This window comes from Canis aureus, chromosome 15, assembly GCF_053574225.1.
Source record: "Canis aureus isolate CA01 chromosome 15, VMU_Caureus_v.1.0, whole genome shotgun sequence".
NCBI lineage: Eukaryota > Metazoa > Chordata > Mammalia > Carnivora > Canidae > Canis > Canis aureus.
The window spans coordinates 65,820,343-65,847,905 of NC_135625.1; the positions used below are offsets into that span (position 1 = coordinate 65,820,343).

The 27,563-nt window shown below is 40.7% G+C and overlaps 1 protein-coding gene, 1 long non-coding RNA gene and 1 other non-coding gene across 8 annotated transcripts in view; 2 read left to right on the plus strand and 1 right to left on the minus strand.

Annotated features, from left to right (window-relative positions):
* Window positions 1–25,853, minus strand: LOC144285046 (uncharacterized). The gene is made up of 5 exons (XR_013353447.1): window positions 25,585–25,853; window positions 2,616–2,741; window positions 2,345–2,522; window positions 1,189–1,358; window positions 1–188 (listed from the first exon to the last, which is right to left on the minus strand). It is a non-coding gene; the product is annotated as an uncharacterized LOC144285046 (long non-coding RNA).
* CNTNAP2 (contactin associated protein 2) overlaps window positions 1–27,563 on the plus strand; it is a 1,978,697-nt gene that overhangs the window by 1,549,992 nt on the left and 401,142 nt on the right. The window lies entirely within an intron of this gene.
* On the plus strand, window positions 24,096–24,200 carry LOC144285160 (U6 spliceosomal RNA). The gene has a single exon (XR_013353545.1). It is a non-coding gene; the product is annotated as a U6 spliceosomal RNA (small nuclear RNA).

The window sequence follows — 27,563 nt, forward strand, 5'->3', positions numbered from 1 at the left end:
CTATTTTATTCAGAGAGAAGAATAATGAGCCATATAGTAGAAGGTGATTCACACTATAAAACATGTTTTGTAACAACAGAGGGAATGACCGTGGACCAAGAGCCCCAGTGCAGGCATGTGGGAGCCTCCGTAGTAAACAATCTCCTTCCCTGAGTGCTTCTCCCTCGTGCAAGGTTTCCTTTGAGTAGCTGTACAAGAAAAAAAAAAAAGAAGGGGAGAGAGGAAAGGAAAGGAAAAAGTCATTCTTTACTCTATCTTTGGCAACAGGGCTTGCCAATCTACTTCTCCTCCATGCCTGGAACTGTTTATAATTCTGATACCGATCAGCTCAAGAAAGATCTATTTTGGGTTTCTTTCATCCCTCCACTGGCTTTTGTTCGGCTCCACAATGAATGGAAGGGTCAATGTCAGTAATAGATACAGATAAAATCAGCTGTCATTCAGCATGAAAAAGAAAGCCCCAAAACGTTTCGGTGGAAGACTATAAACCAAAGTTGGGCTCTCCCCAGAAGCACACATTGCACCTGCTTCTCCCAATTGCAGAAATATGGAGGGGCCCTCTGCGTTCCATTCCTGGTGCTGGACAGCAGCAGAGAGCAGGGCTCTGGCCCTGAATTTCCTCCAGAACAACCACAGTTTACTTCAGTCGGCCTGTTTCACGCTATTTAGAAGGACAGTTTACCAGACCAGTTCATTCTACCATTTAACTGAAAAATAATTCTGAACGTAAAGTTATATGATTTATAAGGAGGGTGGCTACCTATTTTCCAAAAGCCATTTTTCTTTTAGTAAATGAAATGAATTACTAAGGCTCTATATTTCAATGTTTTAGAATTGTGCGTATGTGTGCAGGCACATGGAAATAGCTACCATTATTCTTTCATTGCAGTTTACGGCAAAGAGAAAATCATGATATTCTGTTTTTAATTTTATTTGTTTGAAAAATGTCTCTGCACCCATTCATACACTCTATCAAGTTTGGAAGTCAGGAGAGTGGAAGCCAAAGGGCGGGCTCTGAAATTAACTTTTCATCCATTCATTCATTCACTCATTAACTCAACAGAAATTGATTGAACTCTTATGTGCCAGGGACTCTTCTAGGTACAAGGGATAAAACAGTGAATGACAAGAACAAGAATCTCTGCCTTGATTTATGTTCTTGTTGTCACTTCTTACTGGTTGTATGACTTTAAGCAAGTTCCATAAACTCAGATTCATTTGTCTCTTTAATGTTGACTCCCTGTCCCTTCAAGAAGTTGACTTTGAGTGCATTCTCTCCAAGTAGAAGAAGTGAGAGCATGATCCCAGATGGTTCATTGTCTAGCAGCGCAGAGTGTTCATCCAACCACAGAGGACAGCTGAGCATTCAGGGAAAGAAAAATTAGTGCATACATTCAAGTGAAAGTCATTTTTGTCAGTCATCATGATAATTCTAGGGATACAATGGTAAATAGAACATACATTTTTCCTGAAAGAGCTCAAAAACTAATTGAGGGAGGAAACCCAGAGAAATAGCATAATGCAATCAGTGGTCTGATGAAGGCATTGCACGATACAACAAAACCAGTGGGAAAAAAATTAAGTCTAACTGAGAGAAAAGAGGTAAAGGTTAGTAAGGTCCTCAGAGGGAGAAGAATGCTTGGAAGAGAAGTAAGAGTTGGTGGGCACACTCTTCCTTGCAGGATCGCCTTGGAGAAGAAACATGACACAAGCATGGCCAGTTTGGGGAACCATCGGTGCTGTGGATTTGGAATGTGATGTGGAGAAGGGAAGAGCTGCAATAATGCTAAGCGTGTGGGTAGTACGACATTGGGGCTTCCGTTCTTTTCAGGGGGGTGTGAGAGCTTGGATTTATCAGCAATGAACCCTGTGGAGATAGGCTTGATGGAGGAAGCAGGAGGTGAGGAGGAGGATGTCACAACAGTCCTTGAAGGGAATTGAGGGCTGAAGGTGAAGGAAAGCACAGCCACAAAGAAGGAGGAAAACATATGAAATGTTCAGGAAGTGGTATCTACACTGATAGCTGGCCTATATGAGAAGAAAGAGAGGAGTCTGGGTAGGGTCCCCAGACCTTAAAATGGAGTGGAAGCTAAGCTATGCATCAGGCTAAGGAATAAAGGTCTGAGCAAGTAGAAGATGAGTTTAGCTTTTAAAAGCATTAAGCTAGAGATGCCTGCATAATATCATGTTGAAATCCAGAGGGGCACCATCAATGGGATTACTGATAAGAAATAGAGATTTCAGAGAAATGTATTTGCACCTGAAATCATTTCGAAGAACATACCTGAATTCAGATCACGGATGGGAAAACTCATAGCAAACAGACCTATTCAGCTGTACTCACAGACACGCTGCCCTGGCAAGACATGACTGGAGCATAACTGTTCACCGTTTCTCAGGGCCCCCGGCGTAGCTGATGTGTAGTCCCCTCCTGGCTTAATAGCAGCTAAGACACCCTCCATGCCTCGCTTCTGTGAAGTTTGTCTAATGTCCCCTAATAGAGGCACTATATTTTGAGCAAACTGAAAGGCAAAATGAATACGTTTACAATAAATAGCTATTAAGATGATCATCCCTGTTGAGCACAAGAAAGAAAGCCTTCGGTGAAGTCTTACCGGTCTTTGAATGCGCCAGCCCCTGGCAAAGGGCCTGCTATGTGGATGCTTTAAAAATGGCCACTTTTGAGGAGACTTTGAACCCCTCTGAAACTGTGTAATCAAAATGAATCTTGAATGGCAGACCTATGTGAGTGTGAATGGAATATAGATTATGAACACATTCTGTAAATTGTACGGTAAGGGATACATAGCTATCTGCAATTCTTAATTATATAAATTTCAGTACAAGGCTTAATGACTCCAAATGGATCTCTAGAAATGAAAACAGATGGTGGAAAGTCAATCCCTTCATGCTCTGGACCTGCAGCAGACCTCAAGTCAGAGTCTACAGCACCACATGGCAGAGTTATAGATAGGCTTTATTGGAGAGACTTCCATCAGGTATCATCAGAGGAGAATGTTGCTGGTCTCCCAAACTCATCCACCCTCAGAAAGAGATACTAGAGCCAGGCTGTTGTGCTGAACACAACAAGGGTCTACGTTCCAAGGAACCCCTTCCTTGGTCCTCTTGCTTCCCATAGGGCAAGAATGAGAGCAACTTTGTTGGTGGGGGCAATTCAGACTCTTAGGGCACCAGGCAGACTGCACAAAGGGACAAGCTGCTTACAGGCATTGTCCAGAGGTTCTCTTTTCCCCCATAACAGGGAGGAGCCACGGCCCCAGTAGGATGCTGACTTTGGGTGCAACATCCCTGTCTAAAAGGGGAAGCCCTTCTCAGCTGGTTCACTGTCCAGGCAACCTAGAGTGTGTGCTCCCATGATCATGAGGATCCAGATCTCTTTGTCCTCCCACAGGGGAGACCTAAGAGATTCAGGAAAAGGAAAACTCCACCCATGAATCCAAGTGAAAGTCACATATGTGAAAGCACACTTGCTGTGATGTAACAGTGCAAGTAAATGTTCTACTGAATCTCATGCTTTCAGACTCCATGTCCAGCTAAGAAAGTTACTCTTTCCAGTAATCTTCCCTCAATCACTGTGAATCATCTGATTGAAGTGCAGTGAGGCTCATGTGGGGACAAATCTCTACTACACTCTTTTCGTCCATGTGTGACCTAAGTCAGGACATCCGGCTTCTCTACATTCCCATATCAGCAAAATACAGCCAGCCAGCCCTTCCCAGTTCATGCAGAGACTTGGTAAAGTGCAATCATAAACGAATATTTAAAATTACAGTAAGGCAGATTATTTTTTACTATTTGAATGTTGAATGGGACCCTAGCTAAAATTGTTAACAATTTCTTAAATTATGGTTGCATAAATTGGGGCCCAGGAAAGTTTAAATTACTTTCCACAAATTATATTAGAAATGAGAAGCAAGGAGAAAACTTGGACCCCAGATTTCCAAACTTCCAGTCCAGTGTTTTTCTATAACATCATGATCAAGGAAGATTATTCACACTGTTTTTATCTTTTTAATGATTTACGAATTTAATGTTTAGCTAGCTATATCTAAGTCTTAAATGTAAAGTAAACAAATTGACCACATGTTTTATATTCTCTCTTTTTTTTCTTTTTTTTAAAGAACTCTGGAACTTAGATTAAGCATTTATTCTTATTTACTAGAGTAAAATACACAAAAATGGAGCTGGGATAAACAAGACAGTAGCTCAGTGCGTGAGCGGGCCTTACTATAAACAACAATGGCCTGTGAGAACTATAACCATCTCAATGATTGCCTGATTATCTATGCTGTGAGAAGTTTTGCACAGTTATTTCTGAAATTGAATGTAATTTAACATTTATGATTTACTATTCATGGCAGTGGTAAATATTCCCACCTACCGTGCCAGAATCCTAATTAAGTGAGCCTTGGCCTCAGCTAAGTGCCCACCACTGGGTAATTCCTGGTCTCATGCAGCCCAACTCAATGAGATAAATCATCACATCTGAAATTATCAATTCCAAAAATGGAATTACCAGCAAAGGCGTGCCAGTCATGGTTTGAGTGCCCTTCTCTTGTTGTACTTGTAGAATTTCTGGGTGATTGTGTCCTGGCCAAGATGAGCACATACAGAGGGGCAAATAAGCAAAGTGAAGAGCCATTAGCACAGTCTTTGTGCTACAATTAGTGAGCATTTCGCATCTGAGGCTCAGAAAGGCCAGGCTCATGCCTACGTAGGTCTCATTCCATTGACCCTGAACAGAACTGGCTTGTCTATAGGTCTTCTCTTCTTGGGCCAGAAATAATCCATGACCACTTTTCATAGGCAGCAGAGAACCTCTTCAATGTTTTCAAACCAGAAACATTTGATTCAGTTAGCTTACTACCAAACAACTTGTTAAATCCTTATAATATTTTGAAGAGTAAATATTATATTTTTTGTGGCTTATAAACAGTCTCATCTAATTTTTTAAATAATATTTTTCCATGAAACGTGTTTACTCTTATTCAAAGTGAAATATTTATATGTGCATTTTGGTTTGCCATGTTGTTCAAATCATAATAGTGAATACTGAGAAATGTTAATTATGTGTCAGACACTGTTTCAAGAGCTTAAATGCATCATGTCATTTGATGCACTGACCCTATGATTAAGGCACTACTTTATCCTCATGTTACAAATAAGGAAATTAGGGATGCTTGGGTGGCTCAGTGGTTGAGCGCCTGCCTTTGGCTCAGGGTGTGATTCTGGGGTCCCCGGATCAAGTCCCACATCAGGCTCCTTGCATGGAGGAGCATGCTTCTCCCTCTGCCTCTGTCTCCACCTCTCTCTATGTATCTTTCATGAATAAATAAATAAATAAAATATGTTTTAAAGTGTTTTAAAAATAAAAATTAAAAAAATAAATAAATAAAAATTAAAAAAATTAAAATTCAAAAAAAGAGGAAACGAAGCCCCAGAGGAGTTAAGTTACTTCCCCAAGGTCACATAGTAAGTGATAGAGCTAAGAGTCAAACCCAGAGCAGACAAACTACAGACTCATGCTTAGATATTACACAGCAAGGCATGTAGAGAAAGCAAATTTTTAATATATACACCGTAGAGTATATGGCAAAGAAGCCACTTTTTGAGGGCAATTTGGAAAGTGCTGTCAAAACTTGAACACATATTCTTTGACAGAGCTTTTTACTATATGGCATTCCCTTTCTTAAACAAATACAAATAAATGGAGATACTGTATTTACCATTTTTTGTAGTAATCAAAACAAAAGAAATCCAAAGAGAAATTTTCATTAATAGAATTTTGGAGAAATATACTGACGTTAGGCTGTTGAAGGAAGGAAGGAAGTAGATACTCAAACACTTGCATAGGAAAATGGCCAGGGTGAAAATGAAAAAAGAAAGTGGAAGAATAATATGTACCATATGAGTCTGTTTTTCAAAAATACATATACAGCTATAACCCTTCTACATGCATAGACAAGTTCTGGAAACCATACAAAATAAACTATTAATAACAGTTAACACTGTGGATGAAGGATATGGGGTCTTGTGGAAGTCTTATCTTTGTCCCCTTCTACATCTTACTTACCCTTGGAATGTTTTTGTCATGATCACAGTTAACCTGTTAAATTAAAATTTTTAGAAGTAGCTTAAAAATCTAAAACAATGGGTGCCTGGGTAGCTCAGTTGGTTAAGCGTCTAACTGTCGATTTGGGCTCAGGTTATGATTTCAGGGTCATGAGATTGAGCACTGCATCAGGCTCTCTGCTTGGCAGCAAGTCTGCTTGATGTTCTCTCCTTCTCCCTCTGTCTCTCCCCCCACTCTCTCTCTTAAGTAAAGAAATAGACCTTTCAAAAAAAATCTAAAATGCAAAAGTAAGGGCCCCGACAGGCCTCCTGTTACATAACAACAAATACAGTTTTCCTAAGAAAGCAGATAGAAGAATATGTTTCAACAATGGAACAAAAGCGTCCCGATTCTTGATTCTATTAGCCCTGGGATTAGAAGGAGCTTCTAGGAAATATGCAGGATGTCTCTTTCCCATTTAGCGCAGAGACACAGAACATCCAGGCCCTCAGCCTTCTAACTACATGCAAAATACTATGTTTTATCACATTGATCTGAATTCTGTAAAACGCATGCGGGTGCTTTTAATCCTCCTGGGACCCTGCTTGGGACAACAATCCCTTCAGATCTCAATACTCGGTGCTCTGATTCTTGCCCTATTAGAGGATGTGATATTATGAGTCATAAGGGTCTCAGTCACAAGTGGCACACTTCTCAGCACTAAACTGACCAACACAGTAACCAGTCTTCACATAACTGCCTTTGTGTGTGTGTGTGTGTGTGTGTGCGTGTGTGTGTGTAAAATGAAATATTGAACCGGGTAGTCATCGATACATTTCCTTTTGAGAGATGTAAATGGAGGTGACCTTTTCATCTAACGAAGGGCCTCTTCATGAAGTTAAGCTTTGTTGGAAAAACCAAAGAAGAAGAAAAAGGAAATGATTTCTTTTACACCGATTTAGCCCCAGATTTCAGTGTGTCTCTGCCAATGTGACACCAGAGCCAATTGCAGACAGGTCCCAGGGCCCCCCGTGTTTTAGTTCTTGTGCTTCCTCTGTGAAGTCTCCTGGTCCAACTGCCCGCGTGGTGAAGTTGCAGCTAAATGGGATATTCCTCCAAAGTTTAGCTGCTAAGCTCATTAGAAGTGTAACTACTTTCAATATGTGGGTCAGGACTCAGAGCCGAAGGCGAGGAGGGCTTCTGCTCTTTCATTAGGAATTCATCCTGGGATGTGAAATAGGAAATATCCACGCAGCTCATGTAGGCAGGTGCTGGAGAGCTCAAGATGCAAGGCATCCGCGCGAGTTGAAAGACCCCTTGGCAAACGGGGGTAGGGAAATGTCTCTCCGAGTTTCCAGAGGACGCATAAAAATGATATATTATATTCTGTCTCAGGGATATTTTGGTGCCAGCTTGCTTGGCACAGCATAGAATCTTCTGTCACCTCGTGGATTGTATCATGACAGAAAGGTAATTGGGCACCAGAGAAGATGTCAGCGGAGTGTCAATATGGTTTGACCACTGCCCCTAAGTAATATTGATGACAGGAAAGGAAGAGGGATTCATGAGGTGTGAGCCTGTCAGATGTTCAGAGCGTGCCATTGGTTCCCGAGATAAATGCAACCCACCACCAGAATGCTAAATGGACCCCAGCAGAAGAAATTTAGCCATCCTGAGCAAAACAGAGCTAGATGCCAGAGTGCTTTCTGAGCAAACACAGTTCATTTTCCATCCCCTCTGCCCAACATGCTTTAGAAAGACAGAGGTCCGTTCGTTATAGTTTCTTGGGGCGGGGAATTCCATTCTCCCTAAAAATCAATCATGAGAGAAGGATCAAATCAAAAGCCACGTTATTCAGTTTAGAGCAAAGTGCTGAGCAAGCAGTTTTGAAGCATGTTGCAACTGGGTCGTGGCGGGGGGCGGGGGGCACACATGATGCAGCCCATTTGTCTGCTGGTTTGTTCCACGTCCCTCTGAAAGGTCAAAGCCATTCCCCGTGCAGCTCACCGTCACACTCTCCTTACCATGTCAACCGCCTCTCCTGGGCCTTTCACAAATGCCTGCCCCTCTGGTCCTCCAGCTTCTCTCTTACTCCAGCTCCCTTCTAAACCTGAGCTCTGAGCAGTATTGTGGCAACCTCTCAAAATAACTCCTGAGCTTGATGCTCCCCCAACCTATGACTTCATAACTGATTATCACTGTTGGGCTTCATAGAAATTAGGATCACCTAGGAAGCATTCGGAATTACCGATCGTCAGGCCCCGCCTCAGAATAATTTAATCAGAATCTCTGGGGATCAGGTCCGACCATCCTGGATTCTGTAGACTTCCAAGATTTCAAATGTGTAGCCAAGGTTGAGAGCCACTGATTTCCAGTTAAGCTGGGCTGCACATAATAAAATAAATAAATAAATAAATAAATAAATAAATAAGCCTTAAGCAAGACGAAACCATATTTCTCTTTTTTGTAAAAGAAGCCCAGGCTCCCTCCAACATTCTTAGAGTTTGACCACATCCTCAGCATCCAGTAGCGCTTCTAGAGCTCCAGCCATCACATTCACGTTCCAGGTGGAATATGAAGGGGATGAAGAAAGCATGAGTTCTCCCTCTGAAAATGACTTCACGTACCACAGCGACAAAGATGTCTGAGTTATGTAGCTTTTAACTGGGCATGAATGTGCGTCCCTAAAAATGAGGGTTCTCGTGCCAAAGGGGAAGGGGAAACTAACAGTTTCTGCCCCAACGGTTAATTCTTCAGAGGAGCCCTGCTGATATCCTGTCCATACACGTTCAAGAGGGAAGCAGGCTCATTGTGCTCAGCTAATTAAATACCTGATATTAGCATGAAATAAGTTGCTCTATATGCAAGAAAATAAATGCTTGAGGTGGAAATACAGGATGTTGGGAAAATGAGAGGAGATGAGCGTGGCTAGTAACACTTGTCCGCCTGCCTTTGTCAGCCCCGAGAAGGGTGTACCTCCACTGCAGGTAGATGCTGGGCGTCAGGCGCTATAATGGTCCCCAAAGATGTTCAGGTCCTAATTTCCAGAACTGGTGAGCATGTTGCCTTATAGAGCAGAAGGGGCTTTGCAGGTGTGCTTAAGGATAAAACCCTTGAGATGGCAAATTATCCTGGATTATCAGGGTGGGCCCAGTCACATCACAGGAGTCTTTAGAAACGGAGAATGTTTCCCAGCAACGGTCAGAAGGAAATCTGGTGATGGAAGAAGGATCAGAGGGAGGCTAGGTTGTTACCTTTGCAGAGCAAGGAAGGGGGGTGTCCATGAGCCAAGAATAAGGACATCCTCTGGGCCTGGAAAAGGCAGGGAAATGGATTTTCCCACAGCAGCTCCAGAAAGAAACTGAGCCCCGATGACACCTTGATTTCGGTCCAGCCGCGCTCGTGCTGGAATGTTAGTCTATAGAACTGTAAGGAACAGCCCTGTGCTGTTTTAAGATGCTTAGTTTGGGGTAATTTGCTGTGGCAGTGATAGAAAACTTACACATCTACTTTCTGCTGCGATCGGAGTCATTGAAAACACTCTGCAAAATATTTTTTTTTCTCTCTCAGAGATATTGCTGTCGAGTCAAGGTTGACTGGGAGAAGAATAGCCTTGCAACCCACTTAAAACGAATGTCCTTAACGGTCATCTTATGGCCAACGCCACATTCCCCTGGTCATCCATCACTTGCTAAAGCGAGAGCTTCCAGCCTGTGCAGAGAACATGCAGGGTCCTCCTTGGATGTATGGCTCTCTTGACCAGGGAGGACTGTTTGCTGGTTCTTATCTGAGATTGGATCTCCTTCAAGTGGATGGTTGTATTGCAGTCGATACGAATTTTTCCAACTCAGAAACATTCATGGGAACATCCAGCCGTTCAGCCAGGCCTGGGATCCTGCTATGCACGGGGGCTGTGCTAGACCCTCCCGCTGGCCCCCAGAAACGCAGGGTGGGTGGGCACCTTTAATGGGGTGCCTCCTGCTGAAAGATTTAAGATGTCTTCTCGATTCCTTCAGCATTTTAATTTCACAAAACTGATTGTGCTTTCTTTTTTTTTAAATTTTAATTGACAGGCAGAGAAATGAGTGAATAATGAGGGGTTTAGCCATTTTCTTATTTTCATAATATCTAATGAACTAAAGAGGACATTAGGGGCGTGATGGGATTTCCAATTGTAATACCTCGTTTTTATGGCAGATGCCATTTAGCCTGCATGGTGGCCTGTCTGCATCTGGCCTTGATCTGTTAAACATCATCTAGATAGCCGCAGCTCTATTAGCAGCGAGCTTTCGTAGCTAGGACGAGGCCTGAAAAATAATGAGCCGCATTACTTCTTGTTATTATTATTTGGGGATATTTTGGTCAGCTTGCTTCATTGCATGGAAACTACCCTGTTTCCCAGGACCCTTGATGCAATAGTCAATTATAAAATACATTTTTCTGGAGTCGTGTGTTCCATTCATTCATTTCACCAATTACGCAGTGAGTTTCCACTGTGCAGTCTACAAGTAAGAATGACAGTACGAGGTGATGCCCCCTCTGAACCACACGGGTCCACTTACACTCAGATTTTTTTTTCAATAAATACAGTACAGTCCTATAAATGTATTTTCTCTTCCTTGTGATTTTTTTTATTTTTTTATTTTTTTGTTTTGTTTTGGTTTTTTTTCTTGTGATTTTTTTTAACACATTTTCTTTTTGCCAGCTTACTTTATTGTGAGAATATATAACACCTATAAAAAGTATGTGTTAGTGAACTGTTTATGTTATCAGTAAGGCTTCTAGTCAACAGTAGGGTATTAGCAGTTACGGTTTTGGGGAATTAAAGGTTATTTGCGGATTTTTGACTCTGGGTGGCAGGGAGGAAGTGGACAGGAGAGGTCAGCGCCTCTAACCCCCATATTGTTCAAGGGGAGGGAGATTCTTGGATGAAAATACAAAGTAACACTAGGACACAGGGGTGGGCTATAGACTGTTTTCAGATCAAAGAGAACTTGTAAATGCTTTCTAGAGAAAGAAAACCCTCCCAAGAAAATGGTTAGGAATGATCCTGTCGAGTCCCAATTAACCACATACAAATTATCCCATTATAGACTATCCATACTGTTTATTTCTAGTATAGAAAGCATTACAATAATCCCTTTTAATCCTTGCTACATTTTAAATATGCATGTCAATGCAAATTACGAGTATTGAAAAGCAAACGAAAGCATGGGAAATAAATGAAGAAATGGGGTGAGGGAGAAAAGAGCAGTGATGGGAAGTAGGCAGTCTGGCTTGTTAAGAGCAGCTGTCCCATTTCTGAACGTATGTCCTGGTTTCATGTTCCCCAGGCCCAGCCCTGCTTTTAATTCAAAATCAATGTTGGGAGAAACCCATCACTGACACCAATGTGGCAGCCTTTCGAAGGGTCAGGCCAGGGCGTCTGGAGGGCCACTGCCCCAGATTCCCTCCTCCTTTTCAGGGGCACAGGCTGCCTCTGACTCTTCCACAAAGATACTGATGGCTTCTCAGGGACTGAATGCTGAAGGCTCCTGAGGGACCTTCCAAGGACACTGTGGGGTAGGGAATGTAATAACATGCACATGACAACTTGGTTTTTGTTTTTTGTTTTTTTTTCTAGTGATGGGTTATTTTCCACGGTAGGTCCACCCTACTGTTGGTTTACCCCAGGATGCTTGGGCTAGGCTGTAAAGTCTAGAAGCCACTCAAACTACCCATAGTTCTCCCCATGAATGCGCATCCATTCTGATCCTAGAACTACTTCAGACCCTGTTCACCACCCTGTTAACTCCCCTAAGACTGCATTCAGAAACAGAAAAACAGGCCAAAGGAACGTGATAGATGGTTATGAGTTGTTAGTAAAAAGAGGTTGCAAAAATCAGCTTGTGAAAATTTATCCTAAGCTCAATGTGAGCCATCGGTGTGATGTGGCCACCAAAATACACAACAAAATTAAATACTCTTGATATAACCTTGGTCAAATGCCCAGATCACAAGATTACAGCATCAGCTATACCACACCTGAAGTATCATATCTAGTGCTGGAAAACTAGAACGTGGACGATGAGGTCAGGGAATTTGAGGAGTATTCTGTATGAGGACAGTCGAGCAAAAGAGGAAGGAAGGAAGGAAGGAAGGAAGGAAGGAAGGAAGGAAGGAAGGAAGGAAGGAAGACCATTGCTCAGTGCAAGAGTCGCTTCCCTTGTGTTATGGGATGAATTTTGTCCCCTAAAGATATGTTCAAATCCTAACCCCAGCACCTGTGAACATGACCTTACTCGAACATAAGTCCTTGCAGATGTTGTCAAATCAAGGTGAGATCATTAGGCTGATGAGTGGTATCCTCATCAGACGAAGAGAAGGGACACAGAGAGACACACACAAAGAAGAGAAAAATGTGTCAAGATACACACACAAGGAGAATACCAGGTAAGGATGGAGGCAGAGACTGGAGTGACACGTCAATAAGCCAAGGAATGCTGAGGATTGCCAGTGACCTCAGAAGCTAAGAGAATGGCATGGATCAGATCGTCCACTAAACCCTTCAGAGAGATCCTTTCCTAGACCCCAGAGACAGCTTGATTTTGGATTTCTAGCCTCAAGAACTGTTGGAAAATAAATTTCTGTTGTTTTAAGCCACCCAGTTTGTGATCCTTTTTAACCACAGCCACAGGAAACTAGTGCATCGAGCAGTGCTGGCTCCCAAGACAAGGTATTTCCATGTGGATGGCTGCGGGCACTTCCTGGGGTCTTCCCAAATGCTCACCATCACCCAGAGCACTTTATCTGCAGATCGTCATATGATCCTCACAACAGCCCTCTAAAGTACGCACCATTTTTAGGTCAAGCTTGGAAATACGGAAGCCAAGGCTTAGAGAGGTTGATGAACTCGCCCAGGACCACACAGTTAATAAGTAGGGAATGGGGATGAATGAAGGCAATCTAATGCTGGGCCCCAGGATTTTAACGAGTGTGCTCCATTTCCTCTGGAGAGGAAGGGAAGTGGTGCAATGGGTCAAAGAGCTAAAGATGGATGGGAAGTTGTAGCAGAGACAGCATCGCGGTACCATGTATCTCCTTGAGAAAGACAAAAAAAAGAAACGCAGCCTTGCCCTGTCCTCCGGGAAGTGTGGGAGCTGGACTGTGCATAAGAGTAGTGACCAAGGTAAACAGAGGGCAGTTGTCAATGCCTCTCTAATCAGAATGAAACAGAATACATGTGGAAATTGGGATTCATAGGGAGATCCACAAAAAGTTTCTAGAAAGAATAGGCAAGAGAAACAGAAATGAATTCAGTTCCAAACTGTTATTAATTTTTTTAAATTGGAGTTCGATTTGCCAACATAGACCATAACATATAGCATAACCCCCAGTGCTCATCCTGTCAAGTGCCCGTCACTCAGTCACCCCCACCCCCCTTCCACCTCCCCTTCCACCACCTCTTGTTCGTTTCCCAGAGTTAGGAGTCTCTCATGTTCTGTCTCCCTCCCTGATATTTCCCACTCATTTTCTCTCCTTTCCCCTTTATTCCCTTTCACTATTTTTTATATTCCCTAAATGAATGATACCATATAATGTGTGTCCTTCTCCGATTGACTCATTTCACTCAGCACAATACCCTCCAGGTCCATCCACATGGAAGCAAATGGTGGGAGTTTGTCGTTTCTAAAGGCTGAGGAATATTCCATTGTATACAGAGACCACAGTTTCTTTATCCATTCATCTTTTGACGGACACCGAGGCTCCTTCCACATCCAAACTGTTACTAAATTAAGATGCACAGCACCGCATGGATGATTTCTCATCAGTGTGCCAACATTATTATTTTAGTGAGTGTAAACATACATATGACACTTCCAATCATCCTTAAACTCTTGCCACGATCCTTCCTGCAGCCCCTCTTTGTGATAGTGCATAGGTGGCTTCCAACCAGTGTCCTCATCACTTCTGCCTGAGAAGTACCAAGCTTCTCTTCCTGTCACCTGACATTTTTTTCCGCACAAACCAGGTTTGTGGTTTTTATTCAGGTCTTCCTCCTCTATTTCTTCACACTCCAGTGATCTTCCTGCCCAGTCCATTCTTTTTTGTCCTCATGAAGAACATACTTCCATTCCCAGGAGCCTGTCTTCCTGTCATCTTAAGTCATGGCCATCGTGACTGCAAACCAAGTCTCCTCTTTAAACCAGCTGAGCTTTCCTTTTTGATCAGTTGCAACCATCACCCAGGTCCCCTGTAAAACCACCAGAGATGTCACTAGAACCTCCCGTTAACTCTGCAGCAGGTCTTCCTCCCTGGAGATGCAGTGCAAAGTCATACTTTCCATGAATTTCTAGCTTTTCTTTCTTTTTTTTTTTTTTGTTTCTTTTCTTTTTTCTTTTTTCTTTTTTTCCCTCCCCCACCCCCACTCCTTTTCTTTTCTTTTTTAACTATGGATCCCATCATTCATTGGCAAGCTTTTAAAAAATAGAAGAAATTCTAGGAAGTTAATTGCGTAGATGTATACTTCATATAATTCAAATTAACTAATTTTATTTTTAATACTGTGTTTTTAGAGTGGTTTTAGGCTCACAGCAAAACTGAGTGGAAGATACAAAGAGTCCCTATTTACCCCCTCCCTCCCAACACGGCCTTCCCAATTATGAACATCCTTCACCAGAGTGGCACGTTTGTAAGAACAGATGAACCTATACTGACATGTTATTATCATCCAAAGCCCATGGTCCGCATTAGGAGTCACTCTTAGTCTACATTCTATGGGGTTGGATAAATATATAATGACATGTATCCACCATTGTAGGATCACACAGAGCAGTTTCTCTGCCCTAAAAATCCTCTGTGCTTCACCTGTTCATCCCTCTTTTCACCCCAATTCCTGCCAAACTTTGTTTTGTTTTACCATCTCCATAGTTCTGCTTTTTATATGATGTCATGTAGTGAATCACACGTTGATAGCCTTTTCAGATTGAGCTAATTTTATTTTAATAAAAATAATGTTAAAGTACATGGAAGAATTTAGGGATAGTGACATTGTGAAAACCAGTATATATTTAATTATCCTCTACTTGAAATTTAAATCAGATGTAAATGTCCTTTGAGCTAGCTGTAACTTGCTCAAATGAAATCTTAGTTAAAAGTCCAATATGAAAAGATTTAAAAAGTGTCTTGAGGCAAAGGGAGAGACCAATGGAGTACTCCACCACCTACATGCTTCCTTTACCCATCATCCTCAACAGTGGGCAGTTAGGATTTTTATGAATCCTCCAGGGCTTCATGAAGCACAGCATTAAAACCACAGATTTCAGGGGATGCCTAGCTGGCTTAGTCAGTGGAGCATGTGACTCTTGATCTCAGGGTTATGAGTTTGAGCCCCACATTAGGTGTAGAGATTACTTAAAAAAATAAAATCTTAAAAGAAAAAAAAACAAAGATTTCCAAAAATAGGACTTAAAACATTTAGTAAGATTATAAGAGGAATATAACAAAAATCTCTTCATTTTTCCATAACAATATGTGAAAAGCAGTCTGTAAAGTTGTCAGAGTTTATCTGATGTTTGACTTAATGCTTTTTTTTTTTTACTTAATGTTTTTTGATCCCTTGGCATATACTTCCTCGAGTTTGTTAAAGGACTAATATTTCTAAACCAAATATATTACTGATAATCAAAATTCAAAGAAAATTAAAGCCAACATCTTTTAATGCATTGAACACTTTAAATCACTGTGATCTACATATTACAGCATGCATTCCAAATTAAAATTAAGGTTTGATTAATTGACTAGTATACAGATTGTAGCCCATGAAAAGTTTCTATATTCTTCGTGCCAGAATTTATCTTGTGAACATTCAGAGTAAGTATCCAAAAATGAGAAGGGGGAAAGAAAGATTTTATAAAGGAGAACTGAGGACACCGGGGGAATCTTCATAAAGAAAACAATGTTTTTAAAATACTTTGTTGGTTCAAGTTCAAGTCATAAGACAAAGGCGTGTTTGACTCTTAAGACAAGTTGACATATGTAGAAGTAGTTTGATGATCTGGAGATTGCCTAAAGACTATATTTCCTCCCTAATTTGAATTATTTATAATCCCATAATTAATTACACAGAGTAAAATTGAATTGCTAATAAATGCCAGAGAAACCAATTTAAATTGGTATTCATCTCCAAAGTCGGCTCCTCTATAATCACAGCAGATTTTTCAAGGTTTAATATTTACTACAATAAGTCAATAAAACAACTGCACATATTAGAAATGGTAGACAACCTCCTCCCAAGATATACATAATGTAATGTTAGATTTAGTTTTTGTTTGATACAGAAAATCTTTTTAAAGATTTCCACTCCCTAAAGATAACTTTTTAAGCAAGGAAAATGGACAGTATTCTGTTCACCCAGTTATTGACCTATTCACTGGACCTCTCCTTGTCTTTCTCTTTTTTTTTTTTTTTTTAAAGATTTTACTTATTTATTTGAAAAAGACAGGGAGAGCATGAAAGGGGAGAGGGAGAGGGAGAAGCAGACTCCCCACTGAGCAGGGATGACGCAGGGCTCAATTCCAGGACCCTGAGATCATGACCTGAGCCTAAGGCAGATGCTTAACGGACTGAGCCACCCAGGCCCCCCTGGACCCCTCTTTCTCTTAGTCATTCTCAACCTGGGTGGGTGGCAGTAGCAACCTGTGTCACACTGAGAAACCTCTGAAGGTCAGGTTGGAATGTTTGAAGTACTGTGGACATTAGTAGCCCAATACGGTTTAAAAAGAAGTTTGATTTACTGTAAGGCTTAGAAGAGTGGAATAAATATGATTTCAAACATTGTAGAATAAATCAAACAGCTTCTAGGCTCAAAAGAATTGGCAGGCATGGGCTAGTGAATTGGCCAATATCATCGTTCTTACAAAATAAATTTCCAAACCCAAGTCATTTCTTCGTGCTCATGCAATATCTTCAGAATTTCATGGAGTGAAATAAGCTACGTTTCACCAATAAACTTTGAAATGTTAGACTAAATGCAGACAAGTTCTTTCCTGATTCGGGAGTTACTGATGCCGCCTAAGGATTTTTCTTTTGGGACTCGGGGAGCAGACCCCAGAGTCAAGCTTGAGGTCACTGCACTATTTTCCTCTTACAGAATTTCCTAAACCAGTGAAATCAGTGGTTTCTCAGCCTGGGAGCCTATTCTGCATACTCTGTGTTTATGCAAGAGGGTATTGCTTTAAACAGTTAATTTGTGATTCCATATATGGTGTAGTTTGAGCCTATAATTAAAAAATACTGAATTTTGCCACCTGCAGGTTTGCGTGGCCTTCCTGTCATTCAGAGCCTGTTTCTTTCTTCCCCTGGTATAGCCGCACTGAAAGATTCGGTCATTTCTCCAAAGTAGGAAATTAATTGGTGTGTGGCTTATTTCTGAGATTCTCTGAGTAAGGAGTTTGGATTATCAAAGGTCACCAAACTTTTCAGTTTCCAAAATCTTCTTAAGATGGGAAGGCTGCGTACGGTGATGAGCAGTTAAGTGAGTTAAACCATAAAAGTTACACTTCCAAGCTCAGAAGGGATCTGAAGCATCTAGTTCAAGGCTTTTTACCTAAGAGGGCAAAGAAGAAAATGGCAGATATAAATATCATCTGCAGCTCTGGAGTCATGAACAGCCCACATTACCACCGAATGGCAGGGCTATACATCTCAAAGTTTATGAATATAACCAGTTCTTATAGCCAACGGGTAAAGGAAGTCCAGAAGATGAAAAGCATCACATCTTATTCACGGTGTGTTCACTACCTCCCCACCAATACTTGACTGCTGGAATATGTGTAAATTCGTCCCTGTCCAGTTCTACTGTTGCTCATGTTCCAAAAGGTTTTTCAGGTTTTTTTCACTCCTGTTGCATTTAAATTTGAAAGACAAATACGGAGATTTTTGGAATGCCTTATTCTGTTTGGTAAATTCCAGAGCTGACTCTTGTAGAACATTTAGCTCTGGCCATAAGGTTTAGAAATTACATTGACTACTAATCAGTTGTAAAGCCATTCTTTCTACTTAAAAGATTTGGATGAATCTTTTATTTGGAAAATAGGCTGCATCTAGGAGTCCGTATTTACTTGCAGCAGCTCAAAATTGAATTTTAGCCACGTTTTGGTCAGTTGCAAGTTGAAATTGTATAACTGAAATTGTTTACAAGATTATGTTAAATCAGGGTTGAGAGAGAATATATGGTGACATATGAACTCAAGGTTACTGACTAAATTCTATATTTTTAACTTCTTTTTGAACCCTTATAAATACCTAGTGAATTCTGGTATGCTCTTGCCCTTCTATTCTGGTCATGCAATTTATGATTAAAAGAAAAAGCTTTGTTTTAGAAAAAATTTTCAGGGATGCCTGGGTGGCTCAGTGGTTAAGCATCTGCCTTCTGCTCAGGGCATGATTCTGGACTCTCGGGATGGAGTCCCACATCGAGATCCCTGCATGGGGCCTGCTTCTCCCTCTGCCCATGTCTCTGCCTCTCTCCATGTGTTTCTCATGAATAAATAAATAAAATCCTAAAGAAAACAAACAAAAAAAAAAGAAAAGAAAAACTTTTCATTTACAGCGTTAGGGAAAAACATCTTAGTATACCACTTTTGCTCAAAACTGGTTTTTAAAACAACCCTTCTATACATTTGCTCTCTCTACTTCACTGTTTTTCTCCTCGCCACGGATATGCTTATCTGGAAATCATGTATGCATTGTAGCATGCGGGACATCAGACTCTCAGAAGAGATGCAATGTAACACTTGCTATGCACCCTTATTTTCATTCCTCACTTAGCTTCCTAAAACTCTTCTTTTCACTCGAATCTAGTAAAAGCTCATTTGAATGTGTGCTTTTGAGTGGATAAGAAAAAAAATTCTAAAATAACTAGTCCTTCTTTGTACTTTTTAAAACACATATTGATTTTTTTATGATGGCACTAAAATAGCTAAACATAAGGCCTTTTATCTAAGCACATTAGGTCTCCATAGTAAATTCATTTAAAAAGGAAGTTTAGAAAAAGCAAAATAAAACAAAAAAGAGGTGACTGTTTGGTCACATATCTGGGCACACAGATCCAGTCTCTTTTGCAGGGTTGTATTTTTTGTACATTTTTTTTTTATATTCACCTATCATGAACCAGTGGACCTTGACTCCAAAGGGCAAGTGGGGTGGGTATTGCTAGAAGGGGGTCAGTCAGATCTGGCTTAATCTGAAAGGCAGAGAGGGGTCGGTTGTGAAAGAGGATGAGATACTATCATGTTCAGCTTTTTTGTTTGCGGCACCCTGGAATATGAATGCAAAATAATGAAGAGTGCTGTTGAGAAGGTATCCTGGAGTTGGTTTTGCTTCATTCAACTATGAAATGACTACATGTATTCATTTTTCTCTCCCCTCTCTCATTTTGAGGATATGATAAAATATGTTTCCTCTTTGTCTCCTCTTTCTTTAAATTGATCTTCTTGAAACAAAATAAATAAATAACAACCATGCTGCACCTCTGCCCCTTGATGATTGGCATAGGTCTATTCAGTTAAGCACTCTTGACACTCAAATGCTGATTTGAGGGACACAGTATTCAACATAGGAAACACGACGGCAGACTTCCTGTCTCTTTCCCTCTATGCCCTGCATCCCTTAAATGGAGCTATGAAAGTTTCTGTGCTCTTTTGATAAAGAAAACCAAAACGGAACACAACAAATGAGTGAATGAGTTAGAACAAACTTTGGCAGCTGTGGATAAAGTCGAACCCATTACTATAGGGCAAAGGAGACCTAAAATTATAGGCAGGACCTGCTGCAGTTCTCCGCCATGTTCTCTCCAGGGTCCCATATCACCCCCATCACAGTGAGTCCCACCTTTCTGATTTTTCTCCAGGATTTTATCCTTAGATCTCTGACTGTTGGACTTAAGAAGGAAATGCAAGCCAGTCAGTCTTGCCTGGATTATGGGAAAAGTCAGAAGACGGATTGGCCTTTTTGTGAACCCTATGACCAGCTAGCTTTAGAATTTGTGTTTCTAGTTCACATTTCCATTTTCTCACAAAGATCTTTAAAATGCTTTCCCCCAGCTTCCCACCTCCCATATGCATCCACCCAACAGGACATCTTCCAAAGTGTGGGAGTTGCCTATGGTTTTACCAATACTGAGCTGTAAATACAAACTCAGATCCTTGTTAGTGGCCAAAAATGCGTGAGACAAAAATAATGTGTTCCACTGAACACAGCTGGAGGGTGAGTGTTTCCTAAGGCTGCTGGTCATCTGAACCCTTGGACTAACCATTCCAGTGCCTTATTCCTGTGCTGCGGTGCCTTCTTGCAAACATCCCTGCTGTCTTTTCTTTCCATGCTGCCATGGGCTCTCAGTACTCAGGAAATGAACCTCAGTTCCTCCTGGAGCAGACCCCCACATATGAGATCATGCCTGAGTCCACTGGATAAAAACAACAACTTATAAGCATGAGTTTAATTCCCTGGTGGTACTGAAGAACGACATTAAATTCTCATTTCCTAGACCCCATTGAGGGGTTAATGACTTCCTAGATTTTCTTTTTTTAAGATTTTATTTATTTATTCATGAGAGACACAGAGAGAGAGGCAAAGACATAGGCAGAGGGAGAAGCAGGCTCCTAGAAGGGAACCTGATGCAGGTCTTGATCCCTGGACCCCGGGATCATGCCCTGAGCTGAAGGCAGACGCTCAACCGCTGAGCCACCCAGGCATCCCAACTTCCTAAATATTTTTTCCCGTGACTTAGAGATTGCTATTTCATCAATAGTTATGAGATAAGAGAGATTTGGGGTTAAAGACCCTAATTGCTCCTGTATAAAAATAATAACAATAGCAAGTAACCATTAACAAGCCCCCACCATTTAGCAGGTGCCTTAGCTCTTTAATCCTCATGGCAGTCCTCTCAAGTAGGCACAGTGTTCCCATTTCTCAGGTGTACCAGGTGACTTTCAGCAGGGACAACTTTCTGTCTTGCAGCTACAAACTGGTAGCTAAGTTTTGATCCCATGTCTGACTCCAAATTCATTTTATTTTTGTAACACCCATTCTGTGGAGATAGAAATTATGACTGGTTATCATTACTTTCTTTTCCTGCATTAAAAGTCTTTTTCTGACTTTACCCACTCATAAAAATAGACATCTACAGAAAAGGAAGAAATGAAGTCATTTACTACCAGATGCCAGACTTGTCCACTGAGCTATGATTTTGAAGCATGCAGGGGACAGAGCAGCAAGAGAAATAGATGATGAAACAGGATAAAAGTCTAAAAACTGATCCACAGCTAAAAGAACTTGGCATTGAAAGAGCAAACATGAGGAACTGCTAAGGAAAGGAAAATAAATGATGTTGTATTCATTAGATTTCAATATCTGAAAAATAAACTAGACGCTTCCTCTTCAAACAGAAACATTCAGAGAAATGTAGAGACCTCAATGTAAAAAAAAAATTTAATGTACAAAAAAAGATAAAAATTTAAAAATATGAAAGGGAAATGCAAGTGATATCCCTGACATCCAGGGAAGAAATAGCAGACCATAAAGAATATAGTAATAAACTGGACCTCATCAAAGTTTGAAAATATTCATATAAAAAATCACTATAGTTAAATTGAAAAGATACATAACAGATTAGAGGAAGGTAATTATATAACAAAGACCAGGATCCAGACAATTCTAACAGACGCCTACAATTAATAAAAGGAGTGAGTCAGCGCTTAAAATTTGAATTAGAAATTAGCCAGAATGATTTTGTTTTACGTTTTTAAAGTAATATTTAATAGGACCACATTTATATTCCTACCATCTTACTGGTTTTTATTAAATATCTTTCTGTTTTTAGTCTTCTTCTAGACCTTGGGAGAATAATTGCTACAAAGTAGGATACTTAGTTTATCTGCACTGTATTCATATGAAAACAACAAAAATGCTAGGGAAGCGCCAGTTCTGGGCCACAGAGGTGAACACAGATGCTTTAGACAGAGGCTTCTCAAAGACACAAAAACAGCCCCAGAGAATGAGAATTTTAAAACAGACCTTCTAGCTTGAAATGGGACTAGTTTTAATTAGTAAGAAAGGTAATGTAGAGTGTGTGTGTGTGGGGGGGGGGGGGGGCATTGGGGGGAGATTTTGGTAGTGATTGCTCTAAATTTGTGCAATTTATGGAATGCATACTCCTTTCAAAAAATAGGTCTCGTATGAAGCTGGTCAGACGCCAGGATTGTGTTCACTTTTCACCAAACATGGATAGCCTGGGGCTGTAGGGCTCTCTAGTTTTCCAGCTAAAAGGAAACATGAGAACCTGGACTCTGAAGTCTGGGGTCGTAGTAGTTCCCCTGGCCCACCCGGCTAGAGGTGGATGCTTAGAGCATAGGGCTGTCGGGAGCCAAGGTGGGTGCCTGACAATCCCAGTCACGCCTCGTACCTTCCATTCCTCTGTTCACTGTCAATTTCATCAATTCATATTCCCATTTCCCTAGCCCAAAGGCTCATTTATCTTTAATATCCATTGCTTAAATGTAAGTACAACAACCCACTCTTCGTCTCATAGGACATACAAATTTTGAAATCAATAAAAGGATGTTAACGTAAAATATAATCACACAGTTAAATATGTACCAGGAGCCAAAAAAAGGGAGAGGGGAAGCAGATAACATTTTACTTACATTTAACTGAAAAGCCATATATTTTATTTAAGTCTATGAGATAAAAACAGGCATGAAATCTATCGGGCAGCCTGGGTAGCTCAGCAGTTTAATGTCACCTTCGGCCCAGGGCATGATCCTGGAGACTTGGGATCGAGTCCCACGTGGGGCTCCCTGCATGGAGCCTGCTTCTCCCTCTGCCTGGGTCTCTGCCTCTCTGTCTGTTTCTCATGAATAAATAAATAACACCTCTAAAAAAGATAAACAATATTTGGCAAAAAAAAAAAAAGAAAGAAAGAAAGAAAGAAATCTATCTGAATCCTCCAGCAACTACTCAGAGTTTTGTGGTCCTGGGCCTGTAGTTGAAGCAAGGGAAACTCAAAAACCTAAGAGGAGGTATTTAAATGCATTGAGATGAATAACGAAAGAGCTTTCAAAATATCATCGAATATCATCGTATTCTGATCAAAACTAAAGGCAGCTGTGCATCTCCATTCTTGCACGCGCACACACACATGTGCGTGCATGCGCTCATCCACTGTGGCTGGCAAGGAAAGCTGAGTACACCAATCTAAAAGGTTTTTTCCTTCTTTCACCACTTGAGGCTGAGAGTTATTTGGTTTAACTTGACTCACCCTTGGTGTCCTTCAAAGCTATAAATTTCAAAACAAAGATGATCAGAGCTTTAAAAATGGTTCCTGAAGCAATTTGACACCCAAATTTACCTATATATATAGTGATCCAGACATTACTGCTTCTGATAGAGGAAAACAAAAGGTATAGTCAGGCCCACAGGGCAATTGTGGGTACAACAGGACCTTGTAAACCAAATTCACTAAGCAGGAATTCCTAAGCATGAGGGAAAATCTTTTAGAAAGATCTGTAAAACAATTAAATTATCATACCTTCTGACTGTAAGTCCCAATAAATGGTCTTCATTATAATATTTGAAGCAACCATATAAAAAGAGAAACTTCTAAGTTATCTTATATTTCTATTGTAGAAGAGCAATTTTTCATTGTCAGAGTTGGTTTTGTGGTTATTATTTAGCTGGAATTACCCTAATAATTTTCTGTCAAGACACTACTACGTGTGCCCTCCCTGAAATACATGCATGTCCACCCACGGCTGGGTGCTGTTAAAAGGGAATGGCCTGAAGCTGCCCCCCTGGGAACACTAACTGTGCTCAGGCCTAGGGAGGAGAATTTGAGGAAGGCTTTGGGATGAGGGGTCTCATGAGGGGAAGAGACAGACCCTGGAAGGGACGACAGGGGCTATGGGCTTATTTGTAAACTGGGGATCAAATGTGTGGAATTTACAAGGTAAATAAAATAGCAGTAAAGAGGGAGAAATCCAGAGCCCTCTTCAGCAGTACATATATTAAAACTGGAACCATACAGAGAAGATTAGCATGGCCCCTGCGCAAGGATGACACACAAATTTGCGAAGCGTTCCATATTTTTTGGTTTCACTCATACGTGGAACATATGAAACAGTGCAAGGGACCACCAGGGAAAGTGGGGAAACTGGGTGGGGAAAAATTAGAGAGGAAGACAAACCATGAGAGACCCCTAACTCTGGGAAGCAAAGAGTTGGGAAAGGGGCATTGGGTGGAGGAATGGGGTAATAACTGGGTGATGGGCATTAAGGAGGACACTCCATGGGATGAGCACTGGGTGTTATCTATATGTTGGCAAATTGAATTTAAATAAGTTTTTTTGAGTGAGAAGTCTGCCTCCTACCAGGATTCCCAGTAGCTTTCCTGGAAACCATTAGCCCTCCCTTCTCCCCTGCCAGCACTAAAATATTATTCACAACACACACAAGTTTCCAGATGACACTCACAGAAAAACTTGTCATGGCCAAGGGACTGTCTCTCCCCAGAGAGCTAAGCAGACAGAAAATAACTATGTGTCTTTATAAACAAGCCCCTCGTGAATGACAGTGGACCCACACATGTCAGCTCTCCAACAGAGTTCATACTCGCTCAACTGCCAGGTTTGCTCCTATTTTGATTCCGGAATTAAAATGTAATTAGTGTATTTTTAATGAGTCCAAATGTAACACATTAAGATTCGGTAATTACTATAAAATGATGAGTTGTGATTGAATGTCCCCTCAAACCAGAGACATTTAAAGACAGTGCCATTTATTGCTTTGTTTTTGCCGCATTGAACACTATCATCTTTCCCTGGATGAATATATAGTTTCAAGATCTGAGTGATTACACTGGGTTGGAGCTTTACAGTTGGAGTCAGCTATCCTGACATCGTTAAAGAATGTACGTTCTTTGATAATGGGACGGTGTCTACTTAAGAACCTCAGGATTGCCTTTCTTTTTTGGCCACACTTTTCTGGGTGTTTCCCAGGTTAGTATGCCACTGTAACTCATCTGCTTTTAAGACCAGTTTGGTTCATGAGATGTCATGTTTTCTCTTTAGTCTGACACTGAATCTCACTGCTATTTCTGGGGTTCTACGTATCCTCCCGTCTCAGCAGGACTTAGAGTAGATCTAGACAAGTGGTCCTAGGGGTTCAAGATCCAACACAGAACAGCAGCCCTAAATGAAGCACCTGCTGCAGATAGGAGTCTTGTCTCTTAACTCTCACATTTCCTGGACTGAATGAGGTCAGATGGGACCAAACACTGATGGATTTCTCAGTTACATTGGAATTTTAAATAACATATAAATTAGTTAAACTTGATATAGAATTAAACCTTCCATCCTATAGCCAAAAAAAAAAAAATAATCATTGGTAAATGATTTCTGATAACTCTTAAGACACATTGCTCAAGAGGAGAAATCCTAAAATCATTCAGTCATACATAATTTGAGATCATCCCACCTGAATATCCACCCTTTGTAGGAAAACTGCCCTTGCCTTTTCAACCACATACTCCAGAAGCCTGTTTCGGTATCTCGAGAGCTCATGCAATAGTTGAGAGCATTGATCTGTGTGTTGGCGGCTTCATATTTCCTTTGAGTCACAGCTGTCTCTCTGTAACTTAGATTTAGTAATGCTAGCTCTGCCCAGTGCAGGGAGAAATACAGAAAACACACACGTCTTATTTCCTGGCCCTTCAAGTATGTGACAACTGCTGTCAAGTCTTTAAGATGTCTCCAGACCTAGAATCCCCAGTTTCCATAGTAGCTCTGGAATCTTACCTTCCTCGATACTATCGCACTTGTGAGTGTTCTAATTATGGCAACCAGACATAAATACAGATGCTCAAGTGTGTCCTGATTGGAACCGTTATAGTCAGACTATGCACGTCTTGCTTTGTTTTAGTCACCAGGTCCTTCAGTGCATGCCAATAATAGATTAACTTTTTATATAACTTCTTTTATTTCCCTGCTAGTGTGTCTGGCATTTTTGTGTAAAGCCTTCTAATCATTTTTACATGAAATGATGTTGGGTCCTATCTCTCTATTCTATACTTGGGATTTAAACCAGAAATTTTTCCATTTAGTTCTATTGGATTATAGACTGTTACTTTCTTTTTTAGTTTACCTAGATCATATTGATCTCGCTATGAATACTGTGGGAAAACATCTAAGTTTAGCTTATCCACAAGTTTCAAGAGTATACTTTCTCTTCCAAGGTGTTACTCCTATTAGGCAGAAAAAGCCCAAGATCAGACGCGTGCCACATGCACCTGTGGAAGTGTCTTTCCAGAAGTTCACTAAGTGAGAGTGCACCTACCCCCTCCGTCATTCAACCACATTCCAACATGTCAGCAAAGACTTTATGATTGGCTCAATCACATGCTCTTCTCAAGGGAAGACATACTCACTAAGAGACTTTGCCAGTCTTTCAATCTCTATGCGGGCTAACTTCTAGACATCCTATCTTTTCTTTCTAAATGCTAATGAACCTTCTGTTTAATGGAAAATCCAGCATCCTGGGCTTCTCATTTTTATGTTTTACTCTTTCTGCCGTTTGGGGGGAAAAAATCAAAAACAAAACAAAAAACAGAGTAACTCTGTTCTCCAGAAATATTTAACATAAAAATGTAAAATTTTGCTCATATCTGTTCTGAGCAGGCCTTGTGCACCCATATGAAGTAAACACTGTGTTTTAGAACATGACTAAGTACGTGATTATTCTACATTGACTCCTGCTTTTCCAAGATGTTCATGATACATAAGGAAGGAATGTTATTATTTAAAAACAGTTACAGGCGAGAAAATGACAACACGTGAAGGAAACAGCATTTCATGTCTCTAACAAGACCATCTGCCTGTGGGCAAGATATTTTAAAAATCCTAATTGAAAAGAAAATAATGTTAAGAGACATATGCCCATGTTTACAAGTGGAGGGGAATTGACAAAATGTTTGTGTTTTGCCAGTACTTTTACAGACAACTGTTACACATAATGGGGAAAATTAAAATCAGTAATTACCTTTCTGGTCTGCCATTGTTTTAAATGTGCTTGGGATTTCCTAAGCGTCCATTCTAAATAATTACTTGTGATAAGTTTAAATGTTCTCATTTAAAGGGATGTAGAATGCTACTCAGTTGTTTTGCAAAGTGAATACTTTGATGATAACAAAGTCTTTTTCCTCCTGTTACTCCCCAGTGCTAGCGACATTGTGTTTATAGCTCAATTTGTAGATAATCCTTCAAGCCACACTTTTTCTTAGGCACAGCCATTATAAATGTCTTCTTCCATTTGGCCCTGACACTGCTTGGAACTTGAAATTGCTATTTGCTGCCTGCCAATTACAGAATAATTTAAGGTTTGACACTTCCAGGCATAGTTCTTGAAAGACGCAAAAGGAATATGTTAAGGTGGAATGCAGAATATTTGCTCCACAATGC